Source organism: Protopterus annectens, chromosome 8.part0, assembly GCF_019279795.1.
Source record: "Protopterus annectens isolate FY-2018-M chromosome 8.part0, PAN1.0, whole genome shotgun sequence".
Taxonomy (NCBI): Eukaryota; Metazoa; Chordata; order Ceratodontiformes; family Protopteridae; genus Protopterus; species Protopterus annectens.
Window position 1 is genome coordinate 804,547,097 of NC_056741.1, and position 15,815 is coordinate 804,562,911.

The following is a 15,815-nucleotide window of genomic DNA, read 5'->3' on the forward strand; positions in this document are numbered from 1 at the left end:
AGACCATATAAAAGCATATGATAGACATCCCCATTTTTAAAAAAACCTTCATCCAATCAAAATTTAAGATCAAGTAATTAAGTGAAATCAGCCAAATGAGTAACTAATTAACTCATCACTTAAATAAGCATAAAAAACGTTTGTAGAACTAGTTCCCTAAACCTTTGAAAGAAACACAATATATACAGTAATTAGCTAAACTAAAACAAAGGTGAATCTTCTATGAATGCAAAATGCATCGATGGAACTTGAATCTGTGTATTTAATGTCCCTAGAAATGTTTATTTGATAGATCACACTTCATTTAAATAGTTTCCTATTCTTTAATACTGGTCTTAAAGGTACTCTGTCATTAAGGCCCTTCCCTTTATTCGCCCTTAATCTTATGATCCATCTAGTTTCAGAAGTTTCAGTGTAGTTCTGTATATCACCACCTCTATTGTTGAAGTCAAATCTCTCTATAACCATAAAAGTAAAACAATGTTCAATTCCTTGTGAAACTACATGTTTAGCTAATGCATTTGTAATAGTGCCATTTCTAATATGGAGAAGATGTTCTCTAATCCTATATCTGAGTTTCCTATTAGTTTTGCCTATACAGAATGCTGAACATAGGCTGCAGATTGCCAAATAAACAACATTTTCAGTGTTGCAGTCTGCGGTTACATCAAAACTATAGGTACGCCGAGTGTCTGGATGGATAAATTCATTACTCTTATTTATATGTGTACATTGATTACAACTGCCACAGGACATTGTGCCTTTGGCTCCCTCTGTTCTATGTCTCTGACTCTCTTTGGGATAGCATAGCATTCGTTTCAACAACTTCTTGTTTATAAACAAAAAGTTGGGGCTTTCTCCTATTGCCTCTTTAATCTCATGATTCTGAGTTAGGATACACCAATTTTTCTTAATCACTTTCGTTACTATATTTATGTCACTGGTATAGTATGTGGAGTATCTAATGCTTGCTTTCTTGGGTTTCTGTTGTTCTATCCTTTCACCTCTCAAAGAAAAATAGGGTTTACCTATGTTATCTCTACAGGAAGTGGCTTTACTCAGAATATCTTCTGTCATTCTGTCTGTATATCCTCTCCTACTAAACATATGGCCAATATCTATCAGTTCTTCTTTGAATATTTCATCCTTAGCTGTTAATCTAGAGGTTCTAAGGGTTTGTCCCTTTACTATATTCTTAAATATGTGTCCAGGGTGCATGCTACTTCTATGAAGTAAAATATTCCTATGGCATGTCTTCCTGTACAGTCTAGTAGTTATACCCTCCACAACATCTATAAGAACAGTGACATCCAGAAAATCAATTTTCTCAGTAGAGTAACTCATTTCAAACTTCAGAAAATTAGTGCTATTTCCTATTTCAGTATGGAACTCCTCTAGAGTGTCAACAGTCCCATTACAAACGAGACAGAGGTCATCTACAAATCTTTTATAGAACAAAATTTGCTGCCATTTATTTCCATGTAGCATATATTTGTTCTCCCATTCAGCCATGACGAGATTAGCATAGCTATTGGCACTGGCCGTGCCCATAGCTACGCCATCTCTCTGTACAAATAATTTCCCATCAAAGTACATAATATTGTTAGATAAAACTAACTCCATCAACAGACATATCAAATCTATTTTACCTCCATCATAGGTTCCCTCCTCCAACAGGTATTCCCTTAGGAATATCAGACCAACATCATTGGGAATGCATGTGAATAATGAGCACACATCTAGTGTAACTAACAAAGGCATATTTAAACTTCCTTCATATCCATTTTTAAAATCAAAAAGATCTTGTATGAATTGTTTGGTATCCCTAAAAATATTAGTGTTTTTGTCAACTATTGGTCTCAGATGTTTCAATATAAATTGAGATGGATTCTGTGGACCAATTACAACCAGATACAATTGGTCTCAGAGGTGGATTCTGGGCATCCTTATGGATCTTAGGGAGTCCATGAATGCTAGGTACTAAGGGATTATCCACCTTAAAATATCTATACAACTCATTGGATATAGTGTTATCTAATAGACATTCATATAAAACTCCATTTAACTTTCTAAGCATCCTATCCATGTCTATGTTACTTATATTCTTGTATATTGTAGTATCATGTAACATTTGGAGCATTAGCGTGTCATAGTATAATCTATCCATTAGCACCACAGATCCACCTTTGTCAGCTTGTTTAATTACAATTGAGCTATCAGATTGTAGCTGTTTTAATGCATTTTGTTCACTCTTGTTTAAATTAAAATAATGATTACTTGCTTTCCTATTATCATTACCTAGAGCTTCAAAGAACTCATTCTCACATACACTAATGAAAACATCTAGCACTGGATGGTTGGGTGGAATGAAAGTGCTAGGTTTCTTGAAAATAACATTATTGCTATTCCCATCATTGTGATTCTTAAACATTATTTTAAGTAAAACATTTCTGGCAAACATGTGTAAGTCTATTATGCTATCAGTTACCTCTGTACTCTGTGCAGGGATAAATTTAATTATTTTATAATATCAGAGCGTTTAGTTAAAGGAGAAGGAGAAGTAATTGTAACAGGATTTTTTGATCATTTTGAAATATAGCTAGAGATAAATAAAGACAAGGAACATATAAAATTAGGCAAAGGAATAAAAGGATAAATGAGAAAGCATGGAATGAAGAAGGAAAAAGATTAGTAATACACTTATGGAAAGATCATATTACTATAAGAACATTTTATAAAAACTGGTCTGAATGGTGGATGATATTTAAAGACAAAATATAAAAAAGTTTTTTTTACAGTGGCAATATGATGTGAGAAAAGTAGAGAAAGAAAAATATAAAAGAATATATAACAATGCATTGGAAGATTTAGAACATAATGATAGAAAGTACTTTGACAAAGAAAAAGAATTACATGAAAGAAATCAAGAAGAATACAAGAACTATTATTTAATCAAAGATATTTTTACAAGAAAAAAGAGAAGTATCGAGTTACTTCAGCAGATTAGGAAAGGAAGATGGTAGTATAATGAGTGAAATAAAAAAATATGTAAAATGAGAAACAAAAAGACAAACAATGTTTAAACAAAAAACAAGGTAATAAAAAACATGGAAAGTAAAACTTTTAACAAAAATGAGAATAAATAGTTGGAAAAGGAGATTTTCTTAAATGAGCTAGATAAAGTTTTAGGACAAGTAGATATAGATTAGGCTGCAGGACCAAATGGAATATGCTATGAAATGCATAAAACTTTAAGGGACTGTCAAAAATATATATATATTTTTTAAATTTTTGAATGAATGGTTAAATGAAGGTTTTATGTACAAAGAATTATACAGTGGAATTCTTAAAGTCATACAGAAGAAGGAAGCTAGAAAACAATTTAAAAAACTGGAAGCCAATAGTATTGAAAAATAATGATTATAAGATCTTTATGAAAATAATACAAAAGAGATTTGAAGCTAAAATGAAAAATATTATGGAAGATAGCAAACATAGTATAAAGGGGAAGGGTTGTCAAGAATTATTAATGATAGAGAAATTGCAGATGACATTATCAACAGAGAAAAAGTGAAAATCATGATTGGAGACTTTAATAAGGCATTTGACAGAATTGGACATGAAAGTGTATGAATAATAATGAAAGAATATAAGTGAGATAGTTAGGAAATTATGTATGTAAGTGCATAGTAATAATAAAGCAAAAAATGTGTGGATACCTGGTTAAGCCAGGCTGTATATATATGAAGAATGGTGTAAGACAGGGATACCCAATGAGATGTATACTCTTTTGTATTAGTTATGAATGTGTTATTATGTGAAATAAATTACAAAATTTAAGAAGTGGGGTATATAACACATGAAGGGTTAAGAATGCCAGTTCTGTTAACACATGCAGATGACATTATAATTGCAAAAAACCCCAACAAAAATTGGATAAAAGAAGTAATAATGTACACAAATGAGTGTCTACAGATGATAGAGATGGCTACAAATAAATAGAAAAGTAAACATTTAAGTGATGTTGTAAAGAACAGGGTACATATTTTTCAATGAATGGGTATATATTTTACAATGAATGAAATTTCTGTGTCAGGTATAAATATCTGGGAATAAAAATGTAAGTAGAATTCCATGGGAAAACAATAGAAGAAATAAAACAAACTTGTCTTTTCTGGAGAACATATAAATTATCATTCAGAAAAAAAAGACTTGATAAATTCAGTACTGATGGGAAAAATAGCAAGTCTATTTATGTTGCCAATACTATTTGAAAATAAATTATTACTGCAGATATGTTTTCATTTAGATGAGGTTCTAGATTAAACCCAGTAAAAAGAGGACTTTTGTATATAAATAAAGAAGAAGGACGTTTAGGGTTAATTAACCCAGTGGCATGTGCTGCTTCATTAAATTTGTACAAAGTGTTAAAGTGGATAAATGAAAAAGATGAGAGATCAGTAGCACAACTGTATAAACATAAGTATTGTAAATTTTGGGGCATGGCAAAAAAGAATAAAAGAGTATATAAATGAATAAATAAAATGTTACCAAAAATAATTTTTGTGGAAAATAAAAATTTATGATACAGAAAAAGATAGAAAAGTATGGTATAAGAATGTAATGATAAAATATTACTATGTAAATCCATGGGGAAATCCAACAGATAAAAAAAAGCTATAAAAATAAGAAGCAAATGATGTAATCAGAAAGTAGAATCTGTTTAACCTATACCTAGAACCACTCTTTCTATACATTAAACAAAACAAATACCACAATCCTCCATCAACACACAACTTCAAAATATACCTCACGCCATTTGCGGATGATCTGAATATATACAACACTACCCAAATTCAGATATAAACAAAATAATAGTTGCAATTGAACATTTCTCGACTATGTCTAACTACAAACTAAACCTCAATAAAACTAATATTTTCCCCCTAAAAACACCCAAACTCATCTCACTAATACCATTGTTAAACACAATAAAAATAAATGAAGAAACTAGATAAGAAAGATAGAAAAGAAAAACTAGATTTTTTGCTTCCCTTATTCTCCTTAGGTGTACCATTACCAGTTGACTTGTTTCCCATTCCCTCTCCAACCTACATTATTTCCCACTATTTTACCTACTCTTTTACACACAGCAATACTGCCATATAGAATACTAAGACAGTGACCTTGTGTCTCTGACACTGATTGTTTTTCTAGTATAGCTTTTCCCTCTTGGTGTATCCCCGCTCCGTTCGCCCTGCGGGCTCACTCCGCTCCCCTACCCTGCCCCCAATTCCCACACACCCCCAGTGGTCCTAACCTTATACTCACTAAACCACACCTTCCACACAATTCACCCTACCCACTACTCCAACCAATTTAGTCCATCTAGCCACACCCCTCTTCAATTACCTATCTCCTTAGCTCATCTTGATTTATCACCTTCTCCCTACCTATCTTTCCCTCTCTTTTTCCCTTCTAACTCTTCCTTCTGCATTCCACCCTCTATCTTTCTACTATCTCTTATCTCTGTCCAATCTTTTTAAAGTGTACCAGTAAACTTATTGCATCTGTACAAGTCATCCTAACAATATGCCTACAACAAATATAACTATCCAAGTTAAATTAATACTCCTAGTCACACTTTTACCAGTCCTCACTTACACCTATCTACTCACCTCCTTTAAAAAGGTAAAATACTTCCATTTCAATTACTCCTCAAAACAAACAGCTATTCACATTTCTACCCCTTCACACTTGCAACTACATATAACATCAACTCCTTGTTACCTACTTGCCAAATACCATCGCCTCACACACACATCAAATTCCATAACTGCATTGGAAGGAAATTAAAGTACCCAACTCTCTATATCTATAACCCAGTCCATACTCTAAAAGCTCCAACCTTAAAAGATGGTGACATCCACCCTAACCCAGGCCCAACCTATGTTTCCACACTAACATCTCACAGCAACACTCTCTCCACCCTACCTACCTTGATCAGTCTCTCCAACTCCTTAGTAATTGGACATCTCATTATCCATAGTATCAACAATAAAGTTGCCCATCTTCATGCCCTTCTTGACATTCATTCCTTTGATATCTTCTGTCTTACAGAAACTTGGTTAAAACCAGGAACTAAGGACATCAAAATAACTCCCCCAGGCTATAATATACTGAGACTTGACCGGACAAAATGTAAGGGTGGAGGTGTAGCCCTCCTATACAAAACTGGACTACAAATTTCCTCATTATCCTATGTCTCCCCCCAAGAGTACAGCAGAAGCCCTTATCTCTAGGCTTCAGCTCAATACTAGTAAATCCCTAAACATCATCTGCATCTACCTACCTCCTGGTAATAACACCACCGCAATTGAGGATATTCTCAGCTGGGCAGCCTCTAATCTCCACCAAGAGACAATTATATTAGGTGACTTCAATACAGACTGGAAGCATGTCAATTCTGACAACCCTTCCTCACATATTAATCTTCATGGATTCAGTCAAACTATTACCACCACTACAAGAATTAACAAACCAAACAAAAAAGAGTGTATCTTAGATTGGATACTCATTAACAGACAACAAACTTATAAAGTAGGTACTTTGCCGGATGATGTAAGTGACCATTCCTTAACTTACATAAGACAAAAAAAAGACATTGCCAACTCACCCAGGTATAGGATTTCACAGGCCAATAAACACTTTAACTCTGAATGCTTCCAAATGGAACTTAATGCCTGCAACTGGAACCCTATAAATTCTCTCCCACTTGAAGAGGCTGTTAAATATTTTAACTCTAAATTCTTAACAATCTTAGATAAACATGCACCCAAGCAGTCTATTAGAATGAAGTCTAAAACAGCCCCCTGGCTGTCAAAAGACTCTAGGCAAATGATATTGCTTAGGAATAAATATTGGGCTAAATGGGGAGCTACCAGAACTATCCCTGAGCAGGAAAACTTTAGAAAACTAAGAAATATCACAAAAAAGCCATACTCACAGATAAAAAGAACTACTATTGTAAACTCCAGCAAACTCACTATAACAATCCTCAAAAATTCTGGTCAGGGATTAATACACTCATTCACCCTGGCCACTCTAGCACACCAACTCCACAAGGAGCTGATAATAATACTCCACAGGAAACTGCCAATGCCTTTAATTCCTTCTTTACTGGCACCATACAAGCCCTAGCCCATCAACTTTCCACAGACAATTCTAGTCTCCCTTTCTCTTTACCTGGTACTCTTCCATCCTTCCAACTACAACCCATCTCTACTTCTTACATACAGAAAATCATCCAAAAGCTTAAGCCATGTACTCCCTCTGCAGACCAATTACCTTCTGAATATCTGCAAAAAGCAGCTAAATCTGTTGCCTACCCTATTTCCATCCTTTTCAATAGAACTCAAACTGAGGGAATCATCCCAGACATCTGGAAAATTTCCCACATAATCCCCTTACATAAAGGTGGTAACTCTAATGATTTTTCCAATTACAGACCCATAGCTCTCTTATCTCCCTTAGCAAAGGTTATGGAAAAATGTATTCACCATCAGCTAATGAACCACTTAACCAAACACAACATTTTAGCTAACTGCCAACATGATTTTAGACCATTTCATAGTACCACTACAGCTCTCCTTTCATTCACAAACTTTATCAACCGCAACCGTAATAACAATTGCCTCTCTTCAGCACTCTTTATTGACCTATCTAAGGCTTTTGACATGGTAAACCACCCCTTACTCATAAATACCCTTGAATCCCTCTCTCTAGACACCAAGGCTATCTGCTGGTTCAAATCCTACCTTAACAATAGGCAACAAGCAGTTCTCGGGGAAAACAAGCTATCTTCCCTCTTGCCCATCTCCCTTGGGGTCCCTCAGGGCTCTATTCTAGGACCTCTTCTCTTCTCTCTGTTCATCAATGACCTCCACTCAGTAATCCCTCAAGCTACATGCATACAATATGCAGATGATTTTACACTCATCTGTTCTGCCAACTCCACATCTGAACTATACTCCCAAACCCAAACTGTATTCAGCACTGTAGAGACTTGGTTCTTAAAACGTTGTCTCATTTTGAATACCAAAAAAAAAAAAAACTCTTAATCGTTACACCTTCCGCTAAGTCCTCCCCCATACACTTTACAATTAAATCCAACAATGATACTATTATAGCCCCAGACTCTACCACCAAACTGCTAGGTATCCCAATTGATAACAACCTCACCTTTGATAACCATATTAATAACACCATTAAAACAGTTAATAGAAAGATGTGCTCCTTATACAGAATAAAACCCTTCTTAACCCCAGCATCCCATACTACAATTGCCCACTCCCATTTAATCTCAACTCTTCTATATGCTTCACCCATATATACTAACCTAAAAAAAAATAATCTGGTCAAACTTGCTAACTCCTATAATAATATAGCCAGATTCACCACTGGAAACACTTTTAGAACACACCGTTGTCAGAACCTACGACAACTAGACTGGTTAGAATTAAACAACACTTTGATATTATCCCAATTTACCATTGTTCATAAAATATTTTACCAACCTAACAACACCCCTATACTTTCCGACCTAATTACCCCCTATAGGAATCTCAACTCCTTACGTTCCTCTAGTAAACTTCTTGCTAGTACAAGCAAATCAAACAACCTAGCAGGCAACTCCCTGTTCTCCAATACTGCTGGAAAAAACTGGAACCTTCTGCCACCAGATCTAACTTCACAACCCTCCCTGCAACTCTTCAAGCAAAAACTCAAAAAACATCTTAAAACTCACTGGGTATGTCCCTGTTGCAACCATGAATAATTCCTCTGCTCTCTCTACTGCTATTCTCTGTACTACCTCCTTATACCAATCTTTACTATTTTAACTCTCTAGAAGGAGTATTTATCTCTAGTAAATTAAACTATCTATGTTAGTAATGTAATCCCACTGAGAAGTACTGTATCTTATCTCAGATATCATGACTGCGCAGTGACTAGCTAATTCTGTATGTCTATAGGACATTATTGTTATTTTTTTTCTCCCCCCAGTAATACTCATTACTATGTATACATAATATCCTTGCTTTGTATAATTTGTACTTGTTATTTTTAAGTGTTATATTTTTTGTCTGTGTTATTACTGGAGCTTTTCTCCTCGGGCCTCCACTGAAAATGGAAATATATCCAGCTGGACTAGCCCGGTTAACAAATGTAAAATAAATAAAATAAAAATAAATACCTGGGAATCACCTTTTTCCAGAATAACAAAAACGTCTACCAACACAATGGAAACCTTAAATGGCAAAACATAATGAAATACAGTAAAAGATGGAACAACCTAAAACTGCCATTCTTGGCCAAAGTATCAATAATCAAAATTAATATTTTATCTAGACTAATGTATATATTCATGACATCACAGGCAATACTACATAATAAATTCTTCAAACAAATTCATACCTTCCTAGCAAAATTTATATGGAAACCCAAAAAAACAGAATCTCCTATCCAAAATTCTTCTTCTTTCAGCTGCTCCCATTAGGGGTCGCCACAGCAGATCAACTGTTTCCATTTCTTCCTGTCCTCTGCATCTTGCTCTGTCACACCAACTGCCTGCATGTCCTCTCTCACCACATCCATAAACCTTATCTTAGGCCTTCCTCTTTTCATGTTACCTGGCAGCTTCATCCTTAGCATCTTTTTCCCAATATACTCTGCATCCCTCCTCAGCACATGTCCAAATCAACTTAATCTTGCCTCTCTGGCTTTGTCTCCAAACCTTCCAACCTGGGCTGACCCTCTAATATACTTATTCCTAATCCTGTCCATCCTCGTCACACCCAGAGCAAATCTTAACATCTTCAACTCTGCCACGTCAAGCTCTGACTCCTGCCTTTTTGTCAATGCCACTGTCTCCAACCCGTATAACATATCTGGTCTCACTACCCTCTTGTAGACCTTCCCTTTCACTCTTACTGGTACCCGTCTGTCACAAATCACTCCTGACACTCTTCTCCACCAACTCCATCCTGCCTGTACTCTCTTCTTCACCTCTTTTCCACACTCACCATTACTCTGAACTGTTGATCCCAAGTACTTAAACTCATTCACCTTTGCCACCTCTACTCCTTGCATTCTCACCATTCCTCTGTCCTCCCTCTCATTCACACACATATATTCTGTCTTAGTCCTGCTGACCTTCATTCCTCTTCTCTCTAGAGCATATCTCCACCTCTCCAGGGTCTCCTCCACCTGTTTCCTACTCTCACTACAGATCACAATGTCATCTGCAAACATCATAGTCCACGGGGACTCCTGTCTGATCTCGTTTGTCAACCTGTCCATCACCATTGCAAATAAGAAAGGGCTCAGAGCTGATCCTTGATGTAATCCCACCTCCACCTTAAACACATCCGTCACTCCCACTGCAGACCTCACCACTGTCACACTACCCTTGTACATATCCTGTACCACTCTTACATACTTCTCTGACACTCCCGACTTCCTCATACAATACCACAACTCCTCTCTAGGCACCCTGTCATATGCTTTCTCTAAATCCACAAAGACACAATGCAAAATTAACACTCCCCAAAAACAAAGGAGGACTAACTTTACCACATTTTAAAATGTACTACTCGATCATTAACACTAACAGAATATTAAGAATAGCTGAACATAACCCGTCAATGGAAAATTGGTCTCCTCTTTGAGTGACAATCTATTATAGATATATTAAAGCTCTAGGTTTCAATCCCAAAGCACTTCCATTCCTGAAGCAGAAAGAAATACAAACTTATAACATTATAGAGCCCTTAAAACATTCTATCAACTTAGTGCAAAAGCTCTTTCAATTCTTGAACCTTGGACATGCCATGACAATACTGCGACCCCTTCATAAAAACCCAGATTTAAAAATAAACAATAAGATGCTGGACTTAGTTCCTTTTCCCAGACTGAAAGATAAAACAATCCAAGATATTTATACTTACCATAACTGCTCAATACAAGAAATGAGGACCAACTTAAACCTCCCTAAATCACACATAATAATCCTAAGACAAATCAAAGAACTGTGTTCCAGTTACCTCCAAAATACTACTATGACCAATAGTGACATAGAAACTTGTAGCAGGTTTTGAAAAACTATTATCACAACAAAGAAAACTATTACTATTTCATATAAAATGATAAATTAAATCAAATACCAGAAAGACCTCCTCTTCTCTAACTACTGGAGAAAAATTAAACCATCCATAGATGATCAGCAAATAAGCCAGGCAATCAATCTAACACTGAAGATTATACCCCTCAAAATGTTTGCATACACTCAGCTCATGATCAATAATAATAATACATATTTTACACCTGCAATCCTACACAAATTTAACACATCGAAATCACCTTTCTGCCCACCCTGTAAGGACCAGATAGCTGACTTAATCCATGTATTTTGGAGCTGTAAATGTGTCTATAAACTCTGGAACTCTCTCAAGGTACAATTACAAAAAATGGGTTATCAAACATCATCATTAACTTGGGAATGCACTCTATTACACATTCTCCCACCCAACATACCAAGAAATCAAGCAAATACACTTTTAACAATCTTCCTACTAATGAAACTGTATATAGCTTTTAAATGGCTAGATACGATAAATATCTCTTGGGAGGGTTTTAGACAAATAGCTATACAACACATTTTAGCTCATAAAATAGTAATAGATAAAAGAAACAAAAGCATGAAATCCAGAGAAATTTGGGAACAAACCTTTAATATCATATTAGCATAATTCATCACACAGCAACTTAGAAATACACTCTAATGGAACCAAAGAACACCTACAAGTTCAGATATTAAATAATACATTGGATATTACGAATGTATATGCTGTCTGTATACCTGTGGAATTAACAGTGAAAGCATCTATGTACATAGTGTAAATAGATATGTTTTACGACCTATATCCTGTGGTACTGACATCATGTATAACATATATATATATATATATGTATATATATATATATATATATATATATATATATATATATATATATATATAGTCATGTTGTAAGATGTTTTTTATCTGTGACATTTATTAACGTAAAAAGAAAAAGAAAAATTACTGAAAAAAAAAAGAAAGTAGAATCTAAAGATTTTTTTGTGGTGATTGGTAATAAATAAATTGCCAGCAAAAGGAAATATTCCATATAAAAAGAAAAGTGATAGAACATGTTTACATTGTCAAGACAAAGAAAGTATGGAACATGTGTTTTTGAAATGCAAAAGAGTAAAAAAGGTTATGGGGAAAACTATGTAAAGAAGATTTTTTGAAGTTATAAAAGAAGTGGATCAAACAAACATGGGCATGATTAAATATGAATACTATAAGAATAGAAGTAAATATTATGTTAAAAGGATAGATAAAAGTTATTTATATAATATGAGTCATATGGAATGAAAAAAATAAATACAATTATGTTTAATGGTAAATGGATTTTAACAACAATATTAAGTTAAATTAAATGGTGGTTACAGAAAAAGGAAAGATGATCTAACAGGGATGAAAATGTAATATGTTTATGTAAACAGATTTGTATATATAAAAATACTGTGCTATCTTCTCTCGAAACAATAGAGGGAACACAGTATAGTGCGACCACAGGAACGTTTATTGAAGCAAAACACATAAGTTTACTATTACAATTAGCCGTATGAGTTAAGCGCTTTCACCTACAATCCTTAGGCTTCTTCAGAACTCATACAAACAGTCAATGCGCCATTTTAAATAACCTTTTTGGCGCGAATTTATTCAAAAGAAACTTTTTACATTTAAAGTGCTAGAGTGCTAAAATGTAAATGTTATACCAACCAATACTAAACTAAACAACCAGCTAAGCCTCTTCCTAATAATCACTTGCTACATTAAATATATACATTGTATTCACACATAACTTCGTATAATACAGTTAAATACCCTATTCATACCTTCGTACTTCTTAAAAAATATATTTCTCTCAATTGTATTTTATATATTTCATTTAGTGCACTGCTTACTATGTTGGGAAAACCGAGAGGGCCTTCAAAAAAAGAATTTACGACCATTCTTATTGTATTAAAAAGAAGGATGGCAACAATGCTTTGTATAGGCACATTGAGAGACATGGTGACCAACATAAATTTGCAATTATAGATCACATTAAATCGGACACTATGGGGGGCAACATGAAGGAAGTATTAAGCTACAAGGAAATTTGGTGGCAACAATACACCGACGCAGCCACCTTACCGGGATTAAATGACACTATAGCTATCAAACCCCTATTGTATAGATAAATTAAATATATATACTAAAAATTTGTTAACAAATAAAAAAATACAAAATAGAAAACAAAAAATTTATATTTTTTAGTCACTATTTCTCCTTTTATAACATATGATTTTAAGAGTAAATTTAGTTCACATATAATAGTATTTAATTAATTTTGATATAAAAAATTTTTACATTTTAGATATTTATAAATATAAATATATTATATTATTAATTTATCGACAAATATTAATTTATACAAATATGTATTAATAATTAATATTTTTTAGCATTAGCTATTTTAGAAAAGGCATAAATTATATTAATAATAATCTAAATATGAGATTGGAAGTAACATTTATATAATTTAATGTATTGTCAATTCAACAGTTTGTTGGATTTATGATCAGTTTGCACATGCACACCCGTAATACATTATAACAGCACACAATATTTGCTATTATCATCACAATAATATTAATGTTAACTATACAAATAGGTTTAACATCACAAATAGTATTTTATAACTTAGTTTTTTAAAACAATTTTAATTTTGTCGGCATTAATTTTATTTTAACACACTACACATTTAATAATACAATAAATATACAATGCATTCAGAAGATTAGAATGTTGTTTATATCGAAGGATTTAATACAAGGCAAAATACAATTGAGAGAAGTATATTTTTTAAGAAGTACGAAGGTATGAATAGGGTATTTAACTGTATTATACGAAGTTATGTGTGAATACAATGTATACATTTAATGTAGCAAGTGATTATTAGGAAGAGGCTTAGCTGGTTGTTTAGTTTAGTATTGGTTGGTATAACATTTACATTTTAGCACTCTAGCACTTTAAATGTAAAAAGTTTTTTTAAATGAATTCGCGCCAAAAAGGTTATTTAAAATGGCGCATTGACTGTTTGTATGAGTTCTGAAGAAGCCTAAGGATTGTAGGTGAAAGCGCTTAACTCATACGGCTAATTGTAATAGTAAACTTATGTGTTTTGCTTCAATAAACGTTCCTGTGGTCGCACTATACTGTGTTCCCTCTATTGTTTCGAGAGAAGATAGCACAGTATTTTATTTTACAAGTAGTTTTTTCCTCGCAACTTTGTTTGGTTCAGATTTGTATATATATTGGTACACTTGTAAATATTTGTAAATCCCCCGGATTCACGAAGCTCGGCGCAAGGCCGGTGTAAGGCCTGCGCCGGCCGTGCGGCGTATATATGGTGTAGTAGCGCCATATGCATATTAATGAAGGTGCGCTGCCACCACATCCACGTGCATAGGACATGTGCGTGAGTGCATGGGGCGTTACTAAGCTGCGCCCAGAGGCGTGTCAATGTCGGCTGTCAATGAGCAACCTAAACTGCTGAATATTATAGTCCGCCTGCAATAGTAATCGCACCTATCAGTGTCCGTGGATAATGAAACATATGCAAAGCATGCAAGACAGTTCCCAGCCACACAAAATGGAGAACCAAACAGAAATGCACGCAACACAATATGAGTTTCCGTCCATGGAACAAATGATATTTAAAATCGTGTGTCCGTAATGTACTGCACTGTAAGTAGGTATACCCAGTGGAAGTGAAGCGCATCGTGTCATCGCGCCGCCAATACACACATCTAGCCCCATGGGCAGGGTCACCAGCAGTCCCACAGTGGCAGTGATAGTATACAGCTGGGCAGTTGTGGCTATAAAACAACCGTAAAGAAACCTGAAAGTCCAAATTGTATACCAAACACACACAGACATATGTATATTAAAATGTGCTATACACATGAACAGGAACGTAACCGGCACATACACATAGGATGCTATATGCGGAACCGGGATATCCAAAAGCAGAACCCATGCATGCAAATGCAATACGCAACAACCCCTGTATAGCACAAAACCCGCACCCATGTCCGAATGTCCACCAAATCCAGCTACCAGCCTTGCGCATCCGTACACCTACACATAGCGAGTATTCCCCATATGTAGTAGGAAGTATCGTCCTAGGCAGTGTCCGGATTGCAAATATGTATCCCCCGTTTGTAAACATCCCATCACAGTTACATAAATCCAAATGCCCGCGCGTTTATGTTTCGGCCAAATGTGTGTACATCCTGCGTGGGATAAGTAACCTGTTGAAACCCCAGAGTTGTTTATACGCCACGGTGTCCAGTACTGTACACATCTGGACAAAACATGTATGTGTAGTCACGGTACTATTCAGTGTCCACACAGACATGCAAAACATACTACACAGGATGGAACAGCTGTCCACCATGCAGGTCTCCCCACTAGGGTTGCCACCTGTTCAGATGCCCAAGGTGGGACATCCCTTGTAGAAATGTGAGAATTTGCAGGATAAAACATACCCCCAGCCAGTGCAAAGGACAGAATTACACTTGTTTGCCAAGAAAAAAGCTTATGTCATAGCATGTGAATAGCTTATGCTAACCCAAATAATAGTTATGTGGTTCCCTCGAA